The 25,284-nt window shown below is 43.1% G+C and overlaps 1 long non-coding RNA gene across 1 annotated transcript in view; it reads right to left on the minus strand.

The window, feature by feature from the left end:
• Window positions 1–23,149, minus strand: part of LOC125327729 — a 50,058-nt gene extending 26,909 nt beyond the window's left edge. The window contains exon 1 of the long non-coding RNA XR_007204352.1: window positions 23,006–23,149. This is a non-coding gene — a long non-coding RNA (uncharacterized LOC125327729). The remainder of the gene's footprint in view (window positions 1–23,005) is intronic.
• Between the last annotated feature and the right edge of the window lie 2,135 nt (window positions 23,150–25,284).

Here is a 25,284-nt window from a genome sequence, read left to right on the forward strand (position 1 = left end):
ATATTTAGAAACAGGTTCTGGGTCACAACAGTAAGAGTGGACTTAAGCCCAAATACGGATGAGGCCTCTGAGCTTCCACTGACAGTGGTTTATAGTGCTGCAGTCAGCGAGGATGTCATGAGCTTCGGGCACAAGATCAGGCCATACCTCTCATACCGAAAACTGCTTTATTTCCTGGGAAATCCTACCGCCAGTGAAATCAGCAGGAGTTTCACCTAAAAACTTAATAACTCATTCTAGAGCTTTTGTTCCTCAATGATAATCTCAAAACAAAGCGGGCATTATCAGTGACCTAGTCCTGCATAGGGGTAAGTGGACCTCTAAAATATTTCTTTTCCTTTATTTTCCCTGTGTTCTTTTTTAATTGCAAAGTAACAAAAGGGAGTCTTGCTGTTTGGATCACTTTTCATGAAGCAAATCTACAGACCCAGTCTTTAAGAATCGATTGTTCTCGAACTGCTTTCTGAACTAACAAATAGTAAAAATAAAATAAAATAAAAAAGATTTGCCTGTCATGGGAGTTGGTCAATAAAATGCAACAGTGTTTATTACAACATTTAAAGTCTGTGATTAAGAACACCAAAAGGCCTAAACTAGAAAGGGTTTTAGCCTGTAATTTCCCTACAGTCCTGGCCTGTACTTCCTTATGAGTTAGCTCAGCAGGGCTTTTCTTCCATGTCCATCATCAGCTTGTAATTATTGCCATTCTCAAAGCTATGCCAGATGGGCTCTTTAGAAGCCGGCATGCAGCTTGTTTATGAGAGAGTGAGCTGTAATATTACTCTACACAGAGACCTATCTGGTCCTAGTCAAAGAGCCATCGTGTTCCCTCCTCCCAGCCCTCCTCACTCTCCCTGCTTCCCTAGGCAAGCCTCTCCGTTTCAGCTTGCTTCCCCCTCGGAATGGGCACGGCATGGGGGATACTGGAACCCAGAACACAGAGACTGAACCCTGTCTCTCACTAGTCACCCTCCCACAAAGGTGTGTTGAAATCCAGGCAAGACACTGACTTTGGGGATAATTCCCTCTTTCTCCCACTTCCTTCCTCCTCTCTGAGCTTGTTTTTTCTTAGAGTGGGGACTGAGGTTTAGGGACTGGATCTCCCGTCCTAGGGAGAGGATAAACATTCGTGGAGAAGTTGAGGTTAAGCAATGGTGCAGGGACCGGAGAGAGGGAATAACCCGGAGTTCATCTTGCTAGAGGCGGTCAGCGTTAGATATCTGGGAAGGCCAAGACAGTGCTTCTATCAGTAGTTAATGAGGCAGGACTTGCAACAGATAGCCACTTTTAACTTACAAAAGCTTTTAGATGTCTCTGTTTACTTTGATCCATTTCAGTTCATTTGAGCCTTTTTTCTTTCCCTTTTTTTTTTTTTAAAACCTTCCCCCTCCCCACAGCCACCACAGATAAACTGCCTTCCCCCTTCTCCCTCCACCTTAACTCAAACAATAGTATCATTTACCAACTTTTATACTTAACAAGTTTGAAGATCTTTAGTCAAGTTCTGCTACAATGGCATAAAGAAAAAACATGGCTCTTGAGAACACCATCATAAAGAGAGAGGGAGGGGAATCTGGCTGCAGAGACGTAATTAAAAAATCCGACTGCCGAAAGATAAATGAAAGGAAGGGGGGGGGGGGGGGGGGGGGGGGGAATAACAGGAAAGGCTGCATTTTCAGGAGAGATTTAAAGTTATTTGTTCCTGATTGGGGGAACTGCTCATTCTTTTATCCCTTGTTATTTTATCCATGGGATGCCAAAAGAACTTTCTTTGTTAAAATGTTCTCAGAACGGATAAAACTAATTTGCTGGAATGTGAAATAATCCAGAAAGTAAGAGGACTGTGCCTAATGTTCACAGACTGAGAATGGCAAATTAACCGGCCACAGTTTCCAGTCCCTGGGGCACAGGACTGGAATTTAAAGCTTCCGAAGAGAGCCCTGGTGCTAATGGATTTGCATGAAACTTGGCATGCTAATGGAGATTGTCTCTTGTAATGAGCTTTTAATTAGGTCTGCTTGGTGCTTGACCTTCTTGTAATATGGGGCCACTCCTCAGATGACAGCATTTCTAACCCACAGGTGTGGATAAACAGAGCCTGTAAACAGACACGACTTCCCCCCCAGCATTCCCCAGATCTTCCCCCACCTCAGCATTCTCCAAATCTGGCCGCTTCTTTCCCTCAGATTGCTCACCTCTTCATCAGTCACTATTCCTTCCCTCCTGAGAACATCCTTGCTTCCTTGATTATTATTTTGAGAGAGATTTTAAGTCAGTTGTTTTCGTTTTCTTGTCTGTTTAAAGATAATATTCCCACCCCATTGGAAAACAAAACAAAACCGGCCACAGGAAGCTGCTGTTGTAAGTACACATGGGCAGCCACAGCATGGCACAAGGATGGTTCATGAATTCTAAGAGTTCTCCAGATTCCCACTGTCTTTCCAGAAAACAAATGTGGGAGAAGGCCTTTCTTTGCTAAACAGGCAGCCAAAACAGCCATTTCTAGACAGACACATGAGCCCAGTTACTGAGGCTGTACCACCCTCAAACACACGGATATGTATTTTTGTGTTTTCATATTCCACCAGAAAGGGTTTCTTACCCCTCACTGTGGCTCTCTGAGTCACCACTCCTGCCTTTCATGCTCTCAGGGTGCCCTTCAAACGCTGCCAAGATGTGGTAACATGCTGGAAGGCAGCGCCTTTTGGGAACTGTGTGAATCACTTCTCACAGCACCAAATTCTCACAGGGGAGGATACCAGCGACCATGCTTTCCCAAATGCTCCAGATCCTCTCACTGAGGAATTTTTCCTTAAAACTCTGGGTGTGAACCATCTGAATATGTAGCTAAAGAACAACGGATACCAGTAAATAAATAGAAATCCTTCTTTCACAGCAGCCTCTGCCTGTTCCCCTTGTTAGGAATACAACCAGCAGGCAACCTCAGAGGATACATATTCATGGATTCATAGAGTGCGAGGCCAGAAGCAACCATTAGGTCATCCAGTGTGATTTCCTATATATCACAGGTCATTAACTTTCACTGGGTTACCCCTGTGCTGAACCCAATAATTTGTGTTTGACCAAGTGTCACTCGTAGCTGACACAAACCTTTCACGAGGGCGGCTGGTCTTGATACGATGACATCAAAAGATGGAGAACTGTTGAGCCTTTTGCTACAGTCCTTGGGTTCTTTAATTATTAAATACCCCTTTCATGAGAAAAGATCTCATTTTCAGTTTAAATATATGTAGCCTCTGGCTAGCAGGTTTCTCCAGTAAATTTCTCCAATGGCATTTCTCCAATAAATTAAAAAAACACTGCAAGTATTTTATATCTGTGAAGGTATTTGTACTCTGAGATAATTTACTATCAATCTTATTTTGACAAGATAATCTAATTGAAATTAGGGAGCCCTTGCTTAATTTATACTTACTGGGAAAGACTCAGCGCTACCTGCCAGCAATGAAAATGAAAAGGCTCTGAGGAACAAAATCTGCCAAATTCCATAATGGAGGAAGGTTATTGAAGTCACTTTAGATACCTGCATTGGAGATATCTATCCCTGAGCTTGTCAGGAAAACAAATTAAATAAATAATTTAAGGAACATATAGCCTGAGTTGGTTTAGGCCACTCTGTCTGGAAGACTGATACACCTTAATTCTCTTCAGTCGGTATTTTGAGTGTTAGACAACTAGCTGAGATGTAGACAACTTGTGTTACCATCTTTATGTGGCACCATTGTCACTATTAACATCCAAGTAAAAATTGTGTCAATTCATGCCAACCTAATTCATACCAACCTGTAAGTGAATAAAAGCTTTTTTCCTCTTATACACAGAGGTAGAAAAGCCAAAGTACCTTCCTAAATACTCTGGCTTGATCCAAAATAACTCTTAAAACCTTATTACTGCCACAATATGAACCTTCCCTTCTCTTCCTTCTGTCTGGAGCAAAGGCTTCAGATGGAAAATCTGAAACCGAATATTATAATTTAATCAAAATGCAGACACTCCTCTTGGCAAATGCTTCAGATGAAGATAAAGGACAAGCATAAGACAAGTTTGTCTTTGTGGAATGAGTCATGGGAAGATCAGCTGTCAAGGCCTACAACTCATTCGGTTCTTCTTACAGATGTTTTTACAATTAAGAAAAGTGACTTGAGTGTCAAGTGGGAAAAAGAGTATTCCCCCAGGATTCATCCATTAACTCTGTCAGCAGTACCCCAAGCCTCCACATCAGAGCATGTTCCTTGCCTGTTGACAATACAATAAAGAATGACTATTTACCATATGGTAATTATAGTTCAAGATGTGTTGTCCACATGGATTCTGCTTTTGCTTCTCATGTATGCAAACAGGCAGTTGAGGTCTTTAGGATAGCAGTGCCTATGGAAACATCTTTATGGCTGGATTTGTATGTCTTGTGTCTTCAGATGAGCTACCATGACCACAAAACACTTGCTGAATGCCTCAGGGCTGTGAAAAGGTCGAAGAGAAAAATCCATACTTGAATCCTAGTGAGATATCCTTACGGGTAACTTGAGGTACTTTCTGTAAAGCCAATGAACGAGCAGATGAAAGACAGTATCTTGCCACCAGCACTGTAATGAGGTATTAAGGAGGAGTGTTGAAAAGCCATGGAAAGTTGTTGAGATATTCAAAACCCAGGCGGGGATGGTAAATCTTTTTTTTTGTGGGTGAAAATATAGCAGGAATTTTTTTAAAAGTCTCCTGATTGTAAATTCTCTCTCCTCGGGATCTAAGTTATAGTAGAACCTACAGTGGTGAGATCTGGGAGCAACCTAAGGAGTGATTGTGTCTAGCACATTTCTAAGAGTTGCTATACTAGCCAGGAACTGTTTCTTCTTTTCCCAGTGATTATAAAGCCCAGATATATTCCTCTGCACATCACAAGTGTTACAATGGATGTGAAATGTTCTTCTCAAGTCTGTTGCAACTTGGATGCTTTGAGGATGACATGACACATATGAATGTATTAAAATTATCAATTAAAATTTTCTCCCAGAGTTTTTCTCCCCAGATGGCCTAAGTCCTCCTGGTGAAACAAGAAGAAATGCTCCTTGGAGGACTGACAGGTAACATCATCCCTAGAGATACATGGAAGCCAAAATCAATAATCTCAATACTGAAAAAGTTTGATCTCCTATTTTCCACTAGGCCACAGGAACAGGATCTAAACTGCATAATCCAGTTAATTAAAGTGACGGTGTCTATTTTATATCTATGTGTATATAGTTTATTAAACTTGCTCCTGTCCTTGATGTTTCAGAATTCCACCAAAAATAGGTGATGTAGTTACTAACTGAATACTTAAAGTGAAAATCTGTTAATTTTTTGGACAGGAATTCAGGATGAGTCTTAATAAAATGTCTTCCTTGGGAAAAGAAAAGATGAAAGAGATCTACCATTAGTGGTTTTCCCTCTGTTCTTTTTTGCTATTGCTTAAAAGAACTCAGAATTACTGGACAATTGAAAAAGAGAACAGAAGGGTGATAAGTAAAAAAAGTCTCCTGAGCATAGTCAAAATTCGAGAAAAGCTTGGAAAAGAACAATTTCTTTGCAGGTAAGTAAATACTCTTGAAACCTTTTATTGACCTTTTTAACAGGGGTATGAAAATATTGAGCATTTCTCAATTCTCCAAAGGCTCATTACTTTTTCAGCAGGTATTCTCGAACGATTTGAATCTGCCTTCTAGATGGAATCACCACACGACAACAGGCCTGGGTAGAAATTTTCATTTATTTATCTTCAAGATACACCATTCTAAACTTTCCAGCTAAGGAGGAGGTTTTATGCCCTTCAAGAGCAGGCTCGGTTTGCCCCAATGAAATTAGCAACTTCCTGGATAAACTGTGGAATGCCAACAGTGCAAATGGGGACACGAAGTGATATCACATCCTCCGTGAAAAGAACCAGCATCAAATGGATCATCACTTTTTTCAGGTCAGAAAACCAATACTGTTTTGGCTAACAAAGACTCTCCAAATCTTCTTAGCTCGTTCCTGTGCCAGCTTTCTGAACTAGGAGAAATTGGAGGGAATGTGGATAGCATTTCCAGTCTCCACGGGGAGAAGTTTCCAGCCTCTGTTTTTAAAAGAGGCCAGAATACATTCAGCTAAAAATTTAGTCCTGAAACAAAGGTAGAACTTTCTGTTACCTCTAACTGTAAATACAGGTGCATCTAGAAACCTTTATTTCAAGATTATTGACCACACTGTGTAGTTTCTCAGGGATTACATGCTTTGAAATTCATTATGGGGTGATCTTTTCTAGGTGATCTTCTGCCCTAGAAAGGTGGAAAACTTAAATTCAAATTAGAATTCAAATCAGCACAACTTCTTAAGGTCTAATCGAATTTAAGCTGTCTCCTCACCCCAGAGATTAGACCTTGCTCTCCTCAAATACAAAACTGTATGTGAATCTGAATATCCAGTGGATGTTTGTCTGTAAAGCACATTTAAGTGAGAACAGGGGAATTGCCACACTGGGGCAGAGCAAGCATCAATATCTTTTTCCCAGGAATGATCCTAAGGAGGCATCCAGAAAAGAGCAAGAACAGGACAATCATTTCTGATATTTGTCTGAATACTGTTCATCTCCAGCTGTGCTCAGCCTGCTGGATTTCATGGTTCTTCTGTTTAGAAACTCTTCACAGCACAGATCTCTCTTACAACTGCTTGTACGGGCTCCCTTAAAACTATTTTTGCATCCATCTGCACATCCTCTGATGAGGAGTTCCAGGGCTGAACCACCCATCTCTGTCTGGTTTGCACAGGACTCCCATTAACTGAATTAGCTCACATTGCCCTCCAGGTCTTGTACTGATGTATGAACGGCAGATCCCAATGGATACTCTCTGCATCAGTCAGTCTTGAAAGCTTTTCCAGGCTATCAAATCCCAACCACCATCCCAGACATTTATCAGCCCTATTGTTCTCTGAAGGTTCCTGAGGGAGTGGCTGGAGCTGTGCCAGGGGAGGTTTAGCTTGGATTTCAGGACAAGGCTCTTCCCCCCGAGGGTGCTGGGCACTGCCCAGGCTCCCCAGGGAATGGGCACGGCCCCGAGGCTGCCAGAGCTCCAGGAGTGCTTGGACAGAGCTGCCAGGGATGCCCAGGGTGGGGTTGTTGGGGTGTCTGTGCAGGGCCAGGAGTTGGACTCAATGATCCTTGTGAGTCCCTTCCAACTCAGGATATTCCATGACTCTGAGATTTTAAGATGAGGGTCCAGAATTCTACACCATGCTGAACGAGTAGGCAATAAGTTGATTTATAGAACACTATAGTGATCTTCTCTTTCCATCTCCACTCCCTTCCTCATAATTCCTAATATATGATTTGGGGCTTTTTGACTGCTATTAAGCATTGAACTGACATTTCCACAGAAGTATAAAGAACCCTGTTGATCATTGCATCTTTTTCCTGAGCAGTAGTGGCCAGTTTAAAGTGGCAGTGGTCAACTTAAAGCTCCTCACTTTATAGTGAAGCCCAGATCCTGTCTCCCAGTGTGCATCCATTTACAGGTAGGTCTGTTGAATTTCACCCTCTATTTTGTTTATCAGTCACTCACTCCTGCCAAGCTCTTTCACATTCTTTCACTATCCATCAACAACTTTATTCCCCTGACTAAGTCCTGCCTCATCACCAGATGTTCTCACTGTTTGCTCTCCTCCCCTGACCACTGATGAGTGCATTGAATAGAACAGGCTCCACTGGTGAACTTCCCTCACTGCAAGAACTGAGTTATTTCTCTGTATCCTGTTGTTTTAAGTTGGTTACTTATCCATGCAAGGAGCTTCTCTTCTATTGCATGGATGCTGAGTTTCATTAAAAGCCTTTTATGGGGAATTTTATGTACAGCCTTTTGGAATTCCCAAGGGGATTATGTCTATCAGATCAGTCTGTTCACTTGTTCATTGATCCTTTCAAAGAACTCCAAGACATTTATAAGGTAGAGCTTCCCTTTACAGGTGCCATGTACACTTCCCAAGTGAGTCATATCTATGCATGTGTCCATTACACTTTACTAATTTGTCCATACAAACACATGTATTACACTTCTGTAGTTCTCTGAATCCTGGCTAAAATCTTTTGAAAAACTGGTGTTACATTTGACCCTCCCGATGCTGGAAAAGACTGGGAAAACTGGAAGTTCTAAGGCTCACACAAGTAACCCATGGAGCAGCTGTTAAGGGAATATCTTGTCTTTACAGCCCACAGAAATGGTCAGAGCTCAGCCAAACTGCTCTGCTCAGTTCAGGCACCAGAGATCTTAATTGCCATGATTGCTTTTGCTCTCTGCATGGATCATGCAAAAGCTCTGCAAACATCCAAAACCTTAAACTCACTGCTCTACCCGGACACTGCCAGTTTACACTCCAAATTATTTAGGTTTTCTAAAAGCAGACAATGAGGGCTTTGTTCAAGAAAAATGCAAGTAAGCCAACAAATAAACAAGACAAAGATAGACCCTGGGGATAAACATTTCAGCTTGGGACATTTACAGTGTGGTTTCCGTTATCAAACCCAAGTGATCCTGGTGAACAGGGTAGGGAATCTTCTGCAGCCACCTCAGTGAGCACACAGAGGGCAGCCACCGGGCCCCCAACATCCTCCTGTTCTTCATTTCCTACCCCAGGTGCTCAAAACTATGTTCTTGAATGATGTAGTTCCTTCTCAAAAATTAGGGTTTCTTTCCAGGGTTTTTCACACCTCCTGCTCTCCCATTCATTCCCCTCCTTGTGACTCCAGTTCCAACATCCTCATGTTCCTTCCACATCTGCCAAATTTTCCAGTAACCACATCTCCCTGCCTCACCTTGTCCATACCTTTACCCCTTTCACCCCAAACCTCAACTACCTCATCCATTTACTTTAGTTCTTCCCAATTAGTTCATCTCCTCAGGGTAGAGACTTCCTTCCCTTGGGCTCCCAACATTTTAATGGCTGACTCTCAACATTAATTCACTTTCTTTTATGTGCAATAGTGATGAAGGGTCAGACTATACCCACTATTTTACGCATGGCACTTAATCAGAGAGAATCTAAGTTACTGAGGCTCACAATCTGTCACAGCAGAAAACTGAACCCATGTCTCCCAGGTCCACAGGAAATGCTGTTATGATGGACCAGCCCCCTCTCTCAGGTGGTGATCCCACTGCAGAAGTGGTGGTGGCATGTGACAGAAAGAAACCAATTGTTCTAAATACACACAGCTCATTCTGGTCCATGTTCAGACCTCTCTAGTGCTCACATCACAGTTCTGTTTAAGCAGGTAAGGCAGGAAAAATGGAGTGGTTGCAGCCCCATACTGAGATAAACGCTCAGTACTCTGCAGCTCAGCTAAAGGAAGGCATCCAAAGAAAATCCCATTTGCCAGCAGAGCAGGGCAGTGATTTTGTGTAAAAGGAGCCTCAGCAGTGGGTAAGCCCAGCAGCTCTGGCAGCACCAGCCTGTTTGTGCTAACGATGACAGCTGCACAGAACTGGGAAAGTTTGTAACTTTTCATGTTTCCAAATAATCTAGTTGCCCTTTTTAGGAGTGCTGTCCAACTGGAATGGCCCAAGGCCTTGTCTCACCCCTCCCTGGAAATGGAAAAGCAGCTGGTATATCCCACACTGTACCAACGGCCTGTAAAAATTTATGTTATCCAGCTGGCCAGGAACAGGAAGAGTTTCTAGAGCTAAAGCAACATTCAGGGACTGGTGCATTTGCCAAGTGCCTACGGAATGAAGGGAAGATGGGTCTCAGCCTCAGGACTGCACTCCTGCTCACGGGTCCCACGCCTGCGGACCCCTTGTCGTGCAAGCATTCCCAGACAGATCAGGGAACAAAGTGTCAGACTTCCTTAGATTACTCACATGAACCAAACAAGTGGGATTTGGCCTGAATACAGGAATCAGTCAGTTATCCACTGCTAAAATATAGTGGATAATTGAAGATGAAAGGCAGCTGTAAACAAACAGCAGACCAGAATATTACACTATTCAATAGCACTAGAACTGAGCAACACATGGAAAAGTACATTCCTGTCCATCTGAAATGGCAGGATAAACTTTGATAAACAGGACGTCATTATCAAATTATGGACCAGATAAAGTGTCCTCTGCCACACAGATGAGAGTGAATGTTGTCACCCACAAAGGAGGTTATGCCAGGAACTGGCCCCTCTTGCCAGTGGGAGAGCTGAAAGTCGGGGATGAAGGGAAAGGTTAAGAGCTTCTCCTGCTGCTGGGGAGAAGGAGAGGACAGCAAGACAGCTGCTGTTGCTGCTGGGAAAGGCCACCTCCTCCAAGCACCCCAACTTCTCCATCAAAGTATTAGTGGAAGAGATGGCTTTCCCAAGATCTGGTATGCACCCAGCAGGCAGCAGGGCCAGGAGTCTGCCAGCTCCAAAACAGCTTTGCCTAGAACTACAACCTGCTGAGATCCAATCCAATATTCAGACCAGATGTATGAGTCTGCCAAGGAACACATCCTGCCCCTGGTGTTTCTTCTCACCAACAGAAACAGAGCCAGCACTAGATGCTGGGGAATCCCCATCTCTCCATTTGCCCACTCCCACACAGGATGTCTGAAATTCCTCCTGATATCCCATGATGACATCCCTGTGCTGTCCCATGGCACAGAGCATCTGCTAAAATCCACCATCCTGCTACATGTGCACGATCTCCCAGCTGGGCAGCTGCAAAGACCAGCCCTGTCAGGTCCTGCCCAGGCCTGGCTGCAGCCCAGCTGATCTGAACAGGCAAAAAGAAGTGTCAGTCTCATTTACTAGGAATGACACAGCCACAGGGTGAGATTGAGCTTTGGCTCAAAGCCTTCAATGTGATCATTCCTACACCACCCCCAAGGAATTGGGAGAATCAAGTACGACCCCTTCCCAGCTCATCACTTGTTGCAGAGTGGGGGGAACTATGGCAATCCTGTGGCCAGAACATCTTGCTTTTCCCTCATTCCAGCTCAATTCCACAGGCTGGCACACTGTGAGAGAAATGAAATAGCTAGTGTTTCTTCCTGACCTTCTTCACCATTTCCCCACTCATCTCTACACCATCACTCCTGCCCCTCATCTCTGGGGGAAGGGGGGAATGAGAGGCTCCCATGCTGGGTGGGAATCTTGCACGTCCTCATGCAGCTGTGCTATGGCTGGTCCAGTTGAGCACATACTGCAGAGATGATTCAGTCGCAGTAAACTCACCACAATCTGTGTCTTTTCCTTTTTTAAACATGATCATTCCGTTTCCAAGAACAGACCAATAGCTTTTATAAGCCCTACAAATATTCACCTTTAAAAATATGCTCCTTCTTTCTGGAGAAATTACTTTTATGTCTATTTTTAAAGTACAAAGGAGTTGTGGTTCTCCATGCGGTTTTACAGTTTATGGTCCCACACATTTTGCAAACTGTAAAATACGGATGTTTCCCTAGTGGAAAAATTTCACTATAAAAAATTCATGGAGTTTCCTGTTTTCACATGGGGCTTCAGTATTTTCTCTTTAAAAAAATATCACCCCTATGGAAGAATCTGGTAGAGCTTAATGGCAAAGGAGCAGCATGCTACAGATGTGGGAAGTGTCCTACAAAATGCAATGGGAAATTATAACGTCTGTTAAGAAAGTCATCGAGTAATTCAGAAGTCCCTATTACAGTTTTCATTTACTGATTTGTACCTTTCTATAGGAGGTTATTTTTCATTACAAACTGACTGGGTTCAGCCTTGTTACATCTCATGTTCCACTGAGGTAGAACAGCACAGAACAGAGCTCTCAGCCCAGGAGTGCTTTGGGACACACACCACGGGGACAGAGGGATCTGCCAGGATCCCAGTGTGTGCAGCATGTGTAACAGTGACTCCACAGAGTGGGGTGACAGGAGGGACCAGGACAGCCCCTGGAAAAGGATCAGCAGGACACTAAGCATAAGGGAGGCATTGGACACAGCACAGGCTGCACAGGCTTATAGCAGAGGGACTGAAACATCGTAGAATCACAGATTCATAGGATGGTTTGGGTTGGAAGGGACATTAAAGCTCACCTCATTCCAGCCCCCTGCCATGGGCAGGGACACCTTCCACTACCCCAGGTTGCTCCAAGCCCTGTACAACCTGGCCTGGAACACTTCCAGGGATGAGGCGGCCACAGCTTCTCTGGGCAACCTGTGCCAGGGTCTCACCACCCTCATAGGGAAGAATTTCTTCCCAACATCCCCTCTAACCTGGCCCTCTGTCAGTTTGAAGCCATTCCCCCTTGTCCTGTCACTGTCTTACCCCTTCTTTAGGAAATCTCCTCTTGTTAGGACTGGCTGGAGGAGCCTCTGAGGAAGAAAAATGTGCCACAGGAGAGTAATCAAGGAGGTCTTAAGGTCTCCTGGGATGTCTGGGTGTCTGATGTGACTTAGATACCACTCATTACTCAGGGCTTAAAGTGCTTAAAGGCAAACCCTCTCTCTCCTCCTCTTCTCCTTTCTATCCTTCACATCTCACTTGTGTACAAGAGTGACAACGTGACTTGTGGCAGCAGCAGGATGTCACTGCATGGCCACCCTGTAAGGGAGCATTTTGTGCAAGATGAGGACTGATCCAATAGCCCAGAGAAACTCCGCTACAGCCTGGGCTGAGAACTGGCTTCCTCCCTTCCTCCGGGAAAGCAGGATCCTGGATTACAGCAATGACAGCAGCAAGAATAATATCTTGCCTGTGTGTTCAAAGCCCTGCCTGGATTTTTTAGTGGCTGTACAAATGGGCCTGTTGACAAATACTAGTGCTCAACACAGCCTTTGCTTCCCATGTATCAGTAAATCATCACAGCTGCAGCAAAGCTATGGGTCTCACAATACTTTATGTACCATCATGATCTGAGCTCTCACAGCTGCCTTTTTCACTTTTGTGATTTCAGCAATGCAGAGATACCTGGGCAAACTTACAGCCTTGTCTTATCACATACTCACCACATAATGTTGTCACATAATGCTTACCACGTAAGACTATTGGTATTTTCAGTGTAGCTCAGAGGGGAAGCCTACCAGCTGGGTAACAAATCTTTTCTAGAACTTTTTGCACCTGGAATAATGTCTTGAAACCTCTACAAAATCTTGTGAAAGGGATTCTTTTGTCACAGAAAGATCAATTTTTTTGGCTTTTCATCTCTCATCCCAGATGAATTTGCCAAATCAGAAAATCCAGTTCTGTCAATGGAGATTGTGCAAATTCAGTTCAAGACTGTCAGTCTAGAATCTGTTGTTCAAATCTGCAGATAACATGAGGCTGCTTGCAGTGCCTTAAGACACCTAGGAGTCACACTGGAACAGCCTTCACTACACAAAAGCCCTGGAAATTTAGGTAAGGGGACACAGACATCAAGAAATGTACTACGGTCACACAGCCAAGCAGTGTAGAGCCAACAATTGAAAAATTCTTCTTTATTTTTTAATTTTTAAAAGTATTCTCTGCATTCCCTTTGCAATTCTCTGCTTTTCTGCACTGTCCCAAGGGCTGACCACAGCTGAGGACAGGGATTTCTCTATACATTCTTCTGTATATACACAGGCTGTGCAGGACTGCCATGTATGAACGGGTCACTGATTTCTCCACACCCAAGGCCTCTACAAGGTTTTCCCTTTGGGCTGGGAAACAGCACAGCTTCACATCCCAGAACTCAAACTCAATTCACTTCCTACTCCCCCTCTATATTCCTCCTTTTTTTTTTTTCTTTTTTTTTTTTTAGCTGAATGGCCATAAACTTCACCAGCAGATTCCATACGGGTTATGTTACACCACCACCTGACTCCAAATCAATTACAGTCCGAAGGGATAGAGTTGCAGAGAGTCTGTGAAGCCCAGCCCTGGGGTTTCCATGAGGGACAGAGAAACTACAGTGCTAAGAACAGAGCCTGGAGATCCAGCTGAAAGAACTGAGTGATTTCACGATGAAAGCATGGACTGGGAGGCAGGAGAGCCCGGTCTGTGTGCCTTGCTGCTGCCTGCCTGCATGAGATCAAGCTCTTTATTTCATATCTCAGTATATGGCTCCTTGCACACCCAGAGTCCCCCATTTGTGGGGCTTCTCAGTGCTATCATAACCCAAATATTTCATTATAAAGATACAGAATGTTTTCTGGAGGACAAAGGCACTGTGAGGGTCTGAGATTCTGTTTCAACACAACACCAGAGATTCCCACTGCAATTCTAGGAAATACGAGCACACCGATCGGTAAGAGCTACCAGAATAACCCATATTCTTCTCTGACATCCATCATTAGAGGGAAATCACAGGAAGATGAGGATGGAAGGGACTTAATTCACTACGTTCTGCTTCCTGCTGTTACAAACAACCATGTCATACAATCCTTTTCATAAGTCAGACGTGACAAACAAACAGGTGTATTTTACAAGGCTGCAAGAAGTGCTTGTGAAGGGTACAGCCACAGAGATGAGATTAGGCAGGTTTCGGATGCCACAGATCTCATGAATGAGGCCCTCCACCATCTATACCAGTTGTGCACCACACCAGAAACAACATAGAGCAGAGAGGGCACCTGGCTTTGTGCTTAAACACAGAAAAGGCTGAGCACAAGGATTGCTCATCTCTCCTTCTTCATGTTTTCCCAAGAGAGACTGGAAAAGGGATAGAAAATATGGTATTTCTTACAACCCTGGGACACACAATGCTCAGCACAGCATTGTGCAGCACCATGTTGAAATAGCAAAGATAATTTGTTTTCCGCCAGTCTCAGCAGAAGCCGTAACATTCCTAATGAAATGAAGTTCAGCTCCTTCCCATCCAGTTCTCTTCAGCTCCTTTAGCCTAAGGTTGAACTCACCAAATCCAGAAAAATTTCTGAGACTCACAGCTCTTTATCCTTCATTTATCTCACTGAATGGAGAAAAACAGCAATTACTGTGTGGCAAGAAAGAAACAAATACAGGGCCTGGTAAAATGTGCTGCATCCCTGCATGTCCCAGTGGGGCAGAGCCTGAAGTCTTGGCTCAGTTTTTAACTCAGCACAGCTTGGAAGGATATTAAAGAAGGGAAAATGAAAGAAAAGTGAAGATTTCTGGATAAACCAGTGGAGACGCTGTTGCTAAGCACCTGTTCAGCAAGTTACATAAAGAAACATGACACATCACCCAAAAGCCCAAAGCCAAATTTCTCTCTGGCATAACTATACTAAATCAATCAAATTACACAAGGAATGACCTTAGTTCAACACACCTCTGCCTAGCAGCCACTCAGGGTTTGCCCTTCCCAGTTTTAGTACTGTTTCTCCAAAAGAATTGCGAGGGAGGCCAGGGAGTTCACCGGAAAGTCAGCCTTTGTAGATTTGGAGTTACGGGGAGGGGAAAGGAGGGGGGTTACAGTTCCTCTCTTGCCGAACCTGCCCTGAACTTCCCTGCTGCAGGAACTCCGAGCTCAGCACATTCGTCAGCGCCTTTCAGGGCATTCAAACCAAAGTAAGCACAGAAAGGGAAAAAATCTTCCCTCGCCAGCTTTTGATACAACCTGGAAAACAAACAGCTTGGAAGAGTTCCTTTTTCCTCAGCAGTGAAAATCGTGGTAAAGCACCATCTTGATAGTTCCCAAAGAGATTCATTTACAAAGATCAGTATAGGGGAGGCTTGTTTAGTCTCCCGAGATGTATCTCATCCTCTGACAATTCACTGAGACCTTTGCTGTATCTCGCTATATGTGTATAATTATCTGCTCTGATACCTGAGCTCCTATGCAACAGTCTTACTCCAAGTAATCCAAACTATCCCCAAGGCATGGCACACACAGAATGGCCAGGGGAGAGAGGGGAGGAGGGGTAGCGGACTTCCCTCGTTTGCCGCTGGAAATCGGCATTTTAGGGCCTTGTAGTCATTTCCTTGCTAGTGTGAGGAAACTTTTTGTACATTTATATAAAATAGGAGGCCAGAAGTGCACACCCCCATCTTACTTCCTAATATATTATGTTCTCCCCTGCCGAGTCCTGGGACTTAGTCTGGATTTGGTAACTGAAGTAATATAAATGTTAGCTAAGAAGTATTCCAGCAATATGGTTCCAATTTAAGCTTCTTTTGAAGTCTAAAGAACTAATATGTCTCAGAGATTCTTCACTGGATGTTTAGCTCTAATGTAATTTGTGCAGGAGTGCACACTGCTCTCTAGAAGCCCTTCTGCAATGCTCCAGAAAACAGGTTCCTTCCCAAGCAGGATGGAATCATAGAATCCCAGAATGGTTTGGCTTGGAGGAGACCTTAGAGATGATTGAGTTCCAACCACTCTGCCACAGGCAGGGCAACTTCCACTAGACCAGGTTGCTCAGAGCCCTGAGTCCTTGAGGTTGCAGAGCAACCATGAACCCCAGCCCTGACTGATACTCGCTGGCCTCTTGTGAATTTTGAGGCTTTGCTCAGGGAATGGTGTCCTATTTGCCAGGCCTTGTGGATAAATGAAGGCTGCATCTTGCCACTGGTTTCACTCCCCTTTTCCTCTTGTTTTTCAGAGGCCAAACAAGCCACCTCTGAAGGAAGCCATGCTCTGCAAGCTGTTTGCACTTTACTTCAATAACATGCTTCTTGCAACGCTGCCTTTATTTGTGTAGACATGCATTCTCAAGGTTTGCCTGCCCCCTTTTCCTCCCTCACACCCCTACGGAGCCCCTGCCTGAATCCAAGTAATGAGCTAACCCATGGAACTCATTGCCCTTTATCTTGCTGGGGAACGTGCACCTTTTGAACTGCCATCTGCAGATTGTGTTGATGCACTGACTTGTTAACTGTGCCATACTGTGAAGGAAATGGCATGATTTAGATCAAGTGCTCTGGACGGCTGTTCATAAGAAACACTTGAGCCAAGCTGTTACTGCTCAGGATGTGCCCTGGGGAGAGGGGTTTCGTTTCGGGTCATGCTCTTGCCTTGTATGAGGGCAGGCGCAAAGTACTGAAATCACAGTCCTTCCCTGAAGCTGAGGGGAGGGGGGAGGAGAAACATTATGAAACCATAGAAGCGAAGCTGCCAAATTAACTTCTCACCCTTTCAATCACACTCCAGAGGATAAAAGCCTAACATTTCTGCCTCAGAAACAGGCTCAGTTTACACCAAACAAGTTATTTCTCTAATTTATCAGACTTGCCAGCTATCATTCTAATTATTGGAAACCTCAGACTTTTTATGAAGTCAGATGTACAGCGTTATTTGCATGGTTGTAACATATCACCAGATAAATAGGTCTTGGGGAAAGAAAGGCTTTTTAGAAAGGGATCTGCAGGTTTCCTTACACATTTAGGGATTTAAGAACACTATCACTGGGAAAAAAAAGTGGTTCTGGATTTAATTTTCTTTAAAAAAAAATGCTACTTCCAACATAATGTAACATAGCTCAACGTGAGAGGAGGAGACTATGATGGAAAGCTCATCAAAAGACTCCCGTTGACTTCCACTGGCTTTGGATCAGCCCTTAATTCTTTATCTTCCTTTGCCTAGTAGCACAATCATGGAAACAAGCTAACACCCAGCAGCCAGGCCAGGCGGAGGAGGAGGAGGCAGCAAGAGCCATTGGGACCGGCTGCTCGCCCAGCCATTCCCAACACAAACACTGATTTGTCCGTTCTATGTAAATGGATGATTAGAGTCATTCTCTAAGACAAATTTACTTTTCTGCACACTCTAAATCTGTTTAGTCACTTTAAAGGTGTCAATTATTGGAGCATGCTAAGACTATGAATTTCTTAGTAATAGCTTTAATAACATTTTGAAATGGAAAGCAGATACCTTGAAGTTGGCTTACTTTGAAAAGACATATGAGTAGATCTGGTTTTAATTTATGTCCTATTCTACATCTGGAATCCCTTATAATTAAAACTAAAAGCTGGACTACTACTTCCACCTGTCAAATGATGAAAAGATGAATGCACTAATAGCTTACTAAATAGCCCAACATGATCGAGTTTACTTTCCCGTTCTATACAGTAAAAAAGGATTTTGGACAGGAGGCTAAAGGTCTTTGGTCATTACTAATAACATACTTTCAGTATTAACCTACATACCCCACTACCAGCACCACCACCGGCACCTTTTAGCACCAAGATCTCTAAACTGCACTTTGCATTTTGATCACTTGTGTGTATTCAGCTCTGCTGCTGCAGCCTCTCAAGCTCTCCCAGTCCACAGGTGGATTTTCTTCCCTGTAACTATTTTCAGCCACTCCATATTTTTCTTATTCTCATCTTTTTCTCTCATTAACTACTTTAATCCATCAAGTTTTCCATCTGTATTTCTGAAGCACTCTTATCCCAAATGACAGCTTTCTCACTGATGGGAGCAGTTCAGGGCATGTGGCAACTTGGACCCCATTTTTGCAATCTTCTGCTCCCATTCCTTTATGATCCCATTGCCTCCTGTTCCTGTTGATCCACTTGCCTCATCTTACTACACTGTCTGATTCATGACAATTTCCCTGGATGGATTTGCACAGAACCAAACAAATCTGGACCCTCAAAAGGTCAGTAGGGCCTTGAGGTACAGACATTACAAATAAAGTGACAGCTGTTGGATTAATGGTTAAAACACAATAAAAATACTCTCCTACAGAAATACTGACCACTTTTTCCCTAATGTGTTGATACATCACCCATAGGTCTTTATAGGTGCACAGTCAGATTATTAATCTTTTAGGGGAATCCAGGAGATTCCAGCTCTTCAGTGAGAGCACACAACCTCTGGAGCCCCTCTGCTCTGGAGCCAGGCTGGGAGTGTTCACCTGGAGAAGGCACCAGGGAGACCTCAGAGCACCTTCCAGGGCATAGAAGAGCTCCAAGAGAGCTGGAGAGAGACTTTGGACAAGGAATGGAGTGACAGAACAAGAAGGAATGTCTTCCCAGTGCCAGAGGGCAGGGTTAGATGTGATATTGGGAAGAAATTTTTCCCTGTGAGGGTGGGGAGGCCCTGGCACAGGGTGCCCAGAGAAGCTGTGGCTGCCCCTGGATCCCTGCAAGTGTCCAAGGCCAGGTTGGACAGTGCTTGGAGCAACCTGGGCTAGTGGAAGGTGTCCCTGCCCATGGCAGGGGGTAGAACAAGATGGTCTTTAATGTCCCTTCCAAACCAAACCATTCTGGGATTCCATGCTATAGCACTGCAAAGGGATTCACCCCTCTGGTGTTTTTTGGATGTGGGGTTTCCTTTTTCAACATCTTTGAAAATAATTGGGCAAACATGTGCTGGAAAGAATGGCTCTGAAAGGCCAGAAGAATCCCAGAATAGTTAGGGCTGGAAGGGGTTTAAAGATCATCTAGTTCCAACCTTCCACTATACCAGGTTGCTCCAACCTGCCCTAGAACACTTTCAGGGACAGGGCAGCCACAGATTCTCTGTGTAACCTGTGCCAGGGCCTTGCCACCCTCCTTATGAAGAATTCCTTCCCAATATCCCATCTAACTCTGCCCTCTGGCAGTGGAAAGCCATTCCCTCTTGTCCTGTCCCTCCATCCCTTGTCCAAAGTCCCTCTCCAGCTCTCCTGTGCATATACATTCTTTTAAAAATAAAAGAATAGCAAAGGAGTTCATTTCAAAGGAAAATAGTTTTGTCTTTAGTTCTGTCCTTGCAGAATCCTTGCAGCAGCCAGCCAGCTGTGTGGGCTGTCTCTGAAGACTAATTGTCCCATTGCCTCCTCTTGTTTCCTCTGTTCATAGAAATATGAAAATATCCGATCTGGAAAACAGGATTTTACTCTGCTTGCTAAACAGCTTGGAATATTCTAAAATGTAAGGATGTCTGGCCTAGATAAAGCAGTCTAATTAACACTGTCGTTGGTATCCTCACAGCTATTGCTATTTCCAGTGAACAAACCCCCCTCCAGTGGTTCTTACAGTTCTGAATATAGCTGAATAAATTATTTTCATATTACTGCATTCCTCAAAGGAAAATAAAAGTCTTGTCTCCTGAGTTGCTAGAGAGCTGCCCAAAAGCCTCCTTGGCATAAAAATGCCAAGAGACATGAATATTCCAGCAAAATGCTTGAGCTCAGGCAGGGAGTTATGGAAAAAGCTGTCCCAAATATTACAAATGCGCAGCACTCGGCCTCTTACGTCAATGCAAAGAGTAATGTTTCGGCTGCCCCAGCAAGTAGGAAATGATGCAGGTATTAAACATTATTACGAGAACAGAGACACATTAGTTTCTGCTTATGCAGTAGGACTGTGAATGGAGCTTTTTGTTGGGGAGGATTTTCATGAGGAAAGTTAATACACTTTGTCCAGACCATGAGATGGTACAAATCAGTGTAGTTCCATCTAAATCAGTGGATCAGTGTTGATTTACAGCAGCTGAGGATCAACCCCCTGTTTTTTTGGCCTGCTGAGGATTGTATAACATATACTGCCCAGAAACACTGATGACAAATTTGAAACTGTGTAGGGATACACTGAACCAAGAAGCTGATTCAAACCCAAACTGGCTACTCTCCTTTTAAATCACTGAGAGCTGCTGTCTTAAACATTACTGTCAAAGGAGCATTTTTAAACATGGATCAAAATCTGGTGGCTGCACCCTCCGGTCGGTGCCACGCATGCTGCATTCCATCCAAACTCCAACCCGCTAGTGCTGATTCATAAATGATGTGTTGGTTTAATCTATTTTTCACAGGGGGTGTTTCAGAGCAGGAAAATTAGAAACAGGTAGAAGGGACTATTATTACTGTCTCATAGTGTGCTCTTGTACATGAGGATTGGATTAAGATAACATCTGGTTTATATTTCTTGAACTATTTCCCTTTTATCACAAGAAAATCGGCAACCCATCTCACAACTGCTCCTAATTTAGATCTAAATATCACTGATGAAACATTGTACAACATGCTGTTATCTATTAAAATGATTTCCCTGAAGGAACAGTGGATACTTTTATATTTTCCAGTGAAGCCAACCATATTCCCCCTTAGCACTAACTAGTTACCTTATAATCATATACTTAAATAGTAAAAACAAAATCACTTTGGAAAAAGCAAATGAATGCCCACCAAACCTTCAGCTGATGTAAGTTAAAGCACATTCACTGATTTCAGGTCTGTTTACACCACTCTCCTTGTGATAATGGTTTTGGTCTGAAAACCTGCAAGGTGCTGAGGATGTTCTGCACTCATTGCTTTTAAAAGGAACCGGTTAAATCATACAAGCATAGAAGCATGGAATGGTTTAGGCTGGACAGGACTTTGAAGATCATCCAGTTCCAACCCTCCCTGCCATGGGTAGGGGTGCCACTCACTAGATCAGGTTGCTCCATCCAACCTGGCCTTGAACGCTTCCAGGGACGGGGCATCCACAACCAAAGCTAAGTTCAGGCTCAAATACATAATTCAGCAAAGTTTTTAAGGATGTGCTTTTACACACACACAGCAGAGAACAATGAACAGTCTGAGGTTTTCCTTGGGAAGCAGAAAGGCAGAGCACAGCACCCTGTCATCCCTCCCATTTGGTTCAAACAGAGAAATTGTCCGTGGAATGCAGTAATCTTTTTTTCAGCACTTTGCAGAGTTCAAGTCCCCAGAAAGCTGCCTATTGAGTTCAGCAAATAAAAACTTCTGTTTTCTTCACGAGTCTATAATTCATTTTCATGGACAGTAAATCAGAAAAGGGGAGGAAAAAAGCATTTTACAATCTCAAGCTATTTTGCATACCTTAAGTGCACATCAGTTTTTCCCATTTCCATTGTATCGTTACCACTTAAAACAGGGGAATTAGATAAGCATACTTTCCCTGTATTAACTGCTTTAATTTAAAAGTAACTTCTACCATCTGGAATTACTATTTACTGTTGTTTGGAAGAGGGGGGAAGAAAGAATCTGAAACTGTAGGAAAGATCATCACAATTTCTTTCAAATAACCAATCTGAAGGAGAGAGACGCATACAAGGAATGTAATTGATTATCCACTGGTCAAGTTGGATATTTTGGAGGGAATTCTGAGAATAAAAAGTCTCTACAAGTTATCAGCGGTCAGACTGGAGCCATTCAATTTCCACCTGCTTGTGTTTGTTGTCTGGCAACCAGTCAAGGGTGCTATTAGCAGAATTAAGCTCCAGAAGAAAAGATTACCCTGTAGGAGGTAAGATAAAGACTGGAAAGTGTGGCTTGTTATCAGTATCACAATAAGGACCAGGTCAGAAAGGATTCAGTGTGGGTTTCCTTTCAAACAGGTAATCTCTGCTGAAATAATAGAGTAATTGTTGCTTTGAAACCTTTCTGTGCTGCAGCACACTGCAGCTCATTTGATACAGATTCTGGATTTAATGGAGAACTCCAACAAACCTGAAACACACACACAGGGAAAGCAAGAAAAGAACAGGGCACCAGTGAAAAATGTCTTTATCCTGTAATTCCAGGTCAATATAGTGAAACATAAAATATTATTCAGGGCAGTTTTATACCTTGATTTATGTCTCCCCTCCTTCTCAGGCTGCTTTCTATCTGTCTATAAAGTTTTGGTCTATAAACATGCAGTAACGTAATACAAAATATTGCAAGAGTAATAACATATGCAATTACAGTTCATCTCACAAATCCTGAACACAAGCAATGAATCAAAGCTTTCCAGGGCTATTCCTTGAAATACAACTTTTTCTAGGTTCTATTCAAAGGCCTGAAAGCAGTCACTGGGACAAGTTGCAAGAGCAAGATGCACATTGCAGATGAAGGACAGCATTTTATGTTTTTCTGGCAAATTGCCTAAATGTTTGTCTTGAAAAGTAATTGTTGAGTGGGCTTCTCCTTTTCTTTTCTTCCTAGATAGTGCACCTTTCTCTCAGCCGTCTCCTCTGGAAATGTGCATTAACTGTTTGGAGATGAAGCTGCAGCTTGGTTTCTTACTGTCTGCAGAAAGTGTTAGCCAGCAAAATGGCTGAACTTCAAAGTCTCAAAATGCAAAAATGAGCTGGTAAACAATGCCAAAGGATAAGAAAATATAGGAAAGAATTCTCTCATCTATCTATCTATCTATCTATCTATCCCTTACCTTATAGCAATTTTGGGTTTCCAAGTCTTGGAAAAGAAGCTCCCTTTTGGTGCAGATGTCATGTCTTACACACAGTCCTTTCCAAGCCATGGCACAAGAAGAGAAGCCTGGTAGAAGTTGGTCAAGGCTGCATCTTTTGCTGTAGCCATTCTGGGTCCTGGATGTGGAGCAGAAAGCAGCAGATTACACAGGGTTGTTCAATACAGAGACAGTTCCCTGATCCTCACCTCAGTTCCCTGATCCTTCAGTTATCACAAGGTTACCTGGATTCAGATATGAGATAATTTACCCTTAAGAGTTTGAAGAGCTGCCCAAGGAGCTCTGAGCTCGTACAGTTTTTATTTAAGAATTCTTGCAAAAGCAAGGAATGTGAAGAAATTAATTTATGTACCAATGTTTCTATAAAACCTGGGCACTGTGGGTAACTACAGAAGGATGAACACAGCATCAATTCCAGGTAAGACTATTATAAGTTTGTGAGAAGATGCACTCAGTTCTAAAGCCAAAGGCTCATAACCCAGGTAATATCAATCCTCTTGATGAAATGGAATACAAGTCTTAAATTCTAAAAATTATTTCATGATTTTGTAAGCAGAGAAGCTGTGGCTGCCCCATCCCTATAAATGTTTCAGGCTGGGTTGGACAGGTCCTGGAGCAACCTGGTCTAGTGAAAGATGTCCCTGCCCATGGCAGGGGGTTGGAATGAGATGAGCTTTAAGGTACCTTCCAACCCAAACCATTCTGGAATCCTGTTTTTAAATTTGTTTGGTTTAAAGTAGTGGAGCTCACAAAATAAAACAAAAAAAATCTGCAAGGCCCACTTCACAAAATGTCAATTTTCAAATTGTACTTTATAAAACCTGATTAGAACCCAATTTATGGCATGGACATAGTCAAGAAAACACTCCATATAGAAAATCAAATCCAAAGGTGCAAAGAAAAGAGTCTGGGAACTCCCAGAGGATCACAGCACAAGGATTTCACTGTGCACAGTGACTTTAAATCACATTCCACAGTTCAGAGGAAGAGGCAGTATTGCTGCTGATAAAGATTAGAGATGACACAAGGTTGGGTGAAGGAAAGAATAACAGTAAGCATATGTAAATCCATGAATTTGAGCTGGATTGTTTGGTGGGTGAAGCTCTTTTGCCTATTTACAGATCTTGTAATACAGCCAGATGCAAGGCCATGGCTTGGCAAGGGCAGTGCAGGGCTGGTTGGCACTGGGAGGTGCTTGGTTCCTGCTTGGGATGTATGTATCAGCTACAATTTTGCCTTCTGGGCACTTGCCTTCAAGTCACTCCAGTCACTCCAAACCTTTCCCAGTGGAAATGTTTGCACTGGCCTAACACTGCCCGTGCTGCCTACAGAAAGCCCTAATAGTTATCCAGGGAGGGAAAGGAACAAGTCTTGAAGGAAACTCAGTGTCCCAGCCCTTTAAAGTTGGTTACCAAAACAATTCCTTGCTGTATCTTGTATTTTCCTAACCTACTCCTAATGCTCTTCTGCTTCTGTGATACCTTAAAGGCAAAGAAATCACCACACAGACATAAAAGAAAAAGCTAAAAAAATTAAAAGATGGAAAGCTCCTCATTCATAATAAAACTTAGACTTGGATTCCAAAATGAGCTGCACAGAAGCAGCCTCCAGGGTCTCCTGACTCCACTGGAGTCACTGGGGAGCACATGGCCTTGCCTACAGAAGGATCATGGCAGATTTGAGCATATGAGCTGAGGGGGCTGATCCTGCTAACACTTCATACCAGGCAGAGAGCCAGGTGCACAGAGATAATCAAACCAAATCCTAATTAAGTGTCTGAATTCCCAGGGAAATCCATGCATAGTGAGATGCCTAAATATGATTGTGGATATCAATCCAGCTGCTAATCACTGTAAATACACCACTGATTTCCAGAGCAGATGATGGCAATTGCCATTTCATTCTAATTCATCTGTTTTTCTTGAATGTGAGAGAAGCAAACTCTGAGGATGACTGCACTATTATTAGTTGCATTTTCCTAAAGGAAAATAATAACTTTTATACCTAAATATGAACCTGAGCTTGGGCAACACAGGGAGAAAATTAGCACATCACTAGAAAATTTTAGAGAATATATTCCATATAGCTTTGTAAAAGAGCTGTAAGATCTTAAGGAGATTTATATCATTTGAAACATAATGACTTCTATGATTTTTGCCACATTACCCCTGCAGTTAGATGAGAAAAATATTTGATGAATAAACCAAAATAACAACATTCTGATCTCACCCAAAAGGTAT

Source organism: Corvus hawaiiensis, chromosome 6 (assembly GCF_020740725.1).
Source record: "Corvus hawaiiensis isolate bCorHaw1 chromosome 6, bCorHaw1.pri.cur, whole genome shotgun sequence".
Taxonomy (NCBI): domain Eukaryota; kingdom Metazoa; phylum Chordata; class Aves; order Passeriformes; family Corvidae; genus Corvus; species Corvus hawaiiensis.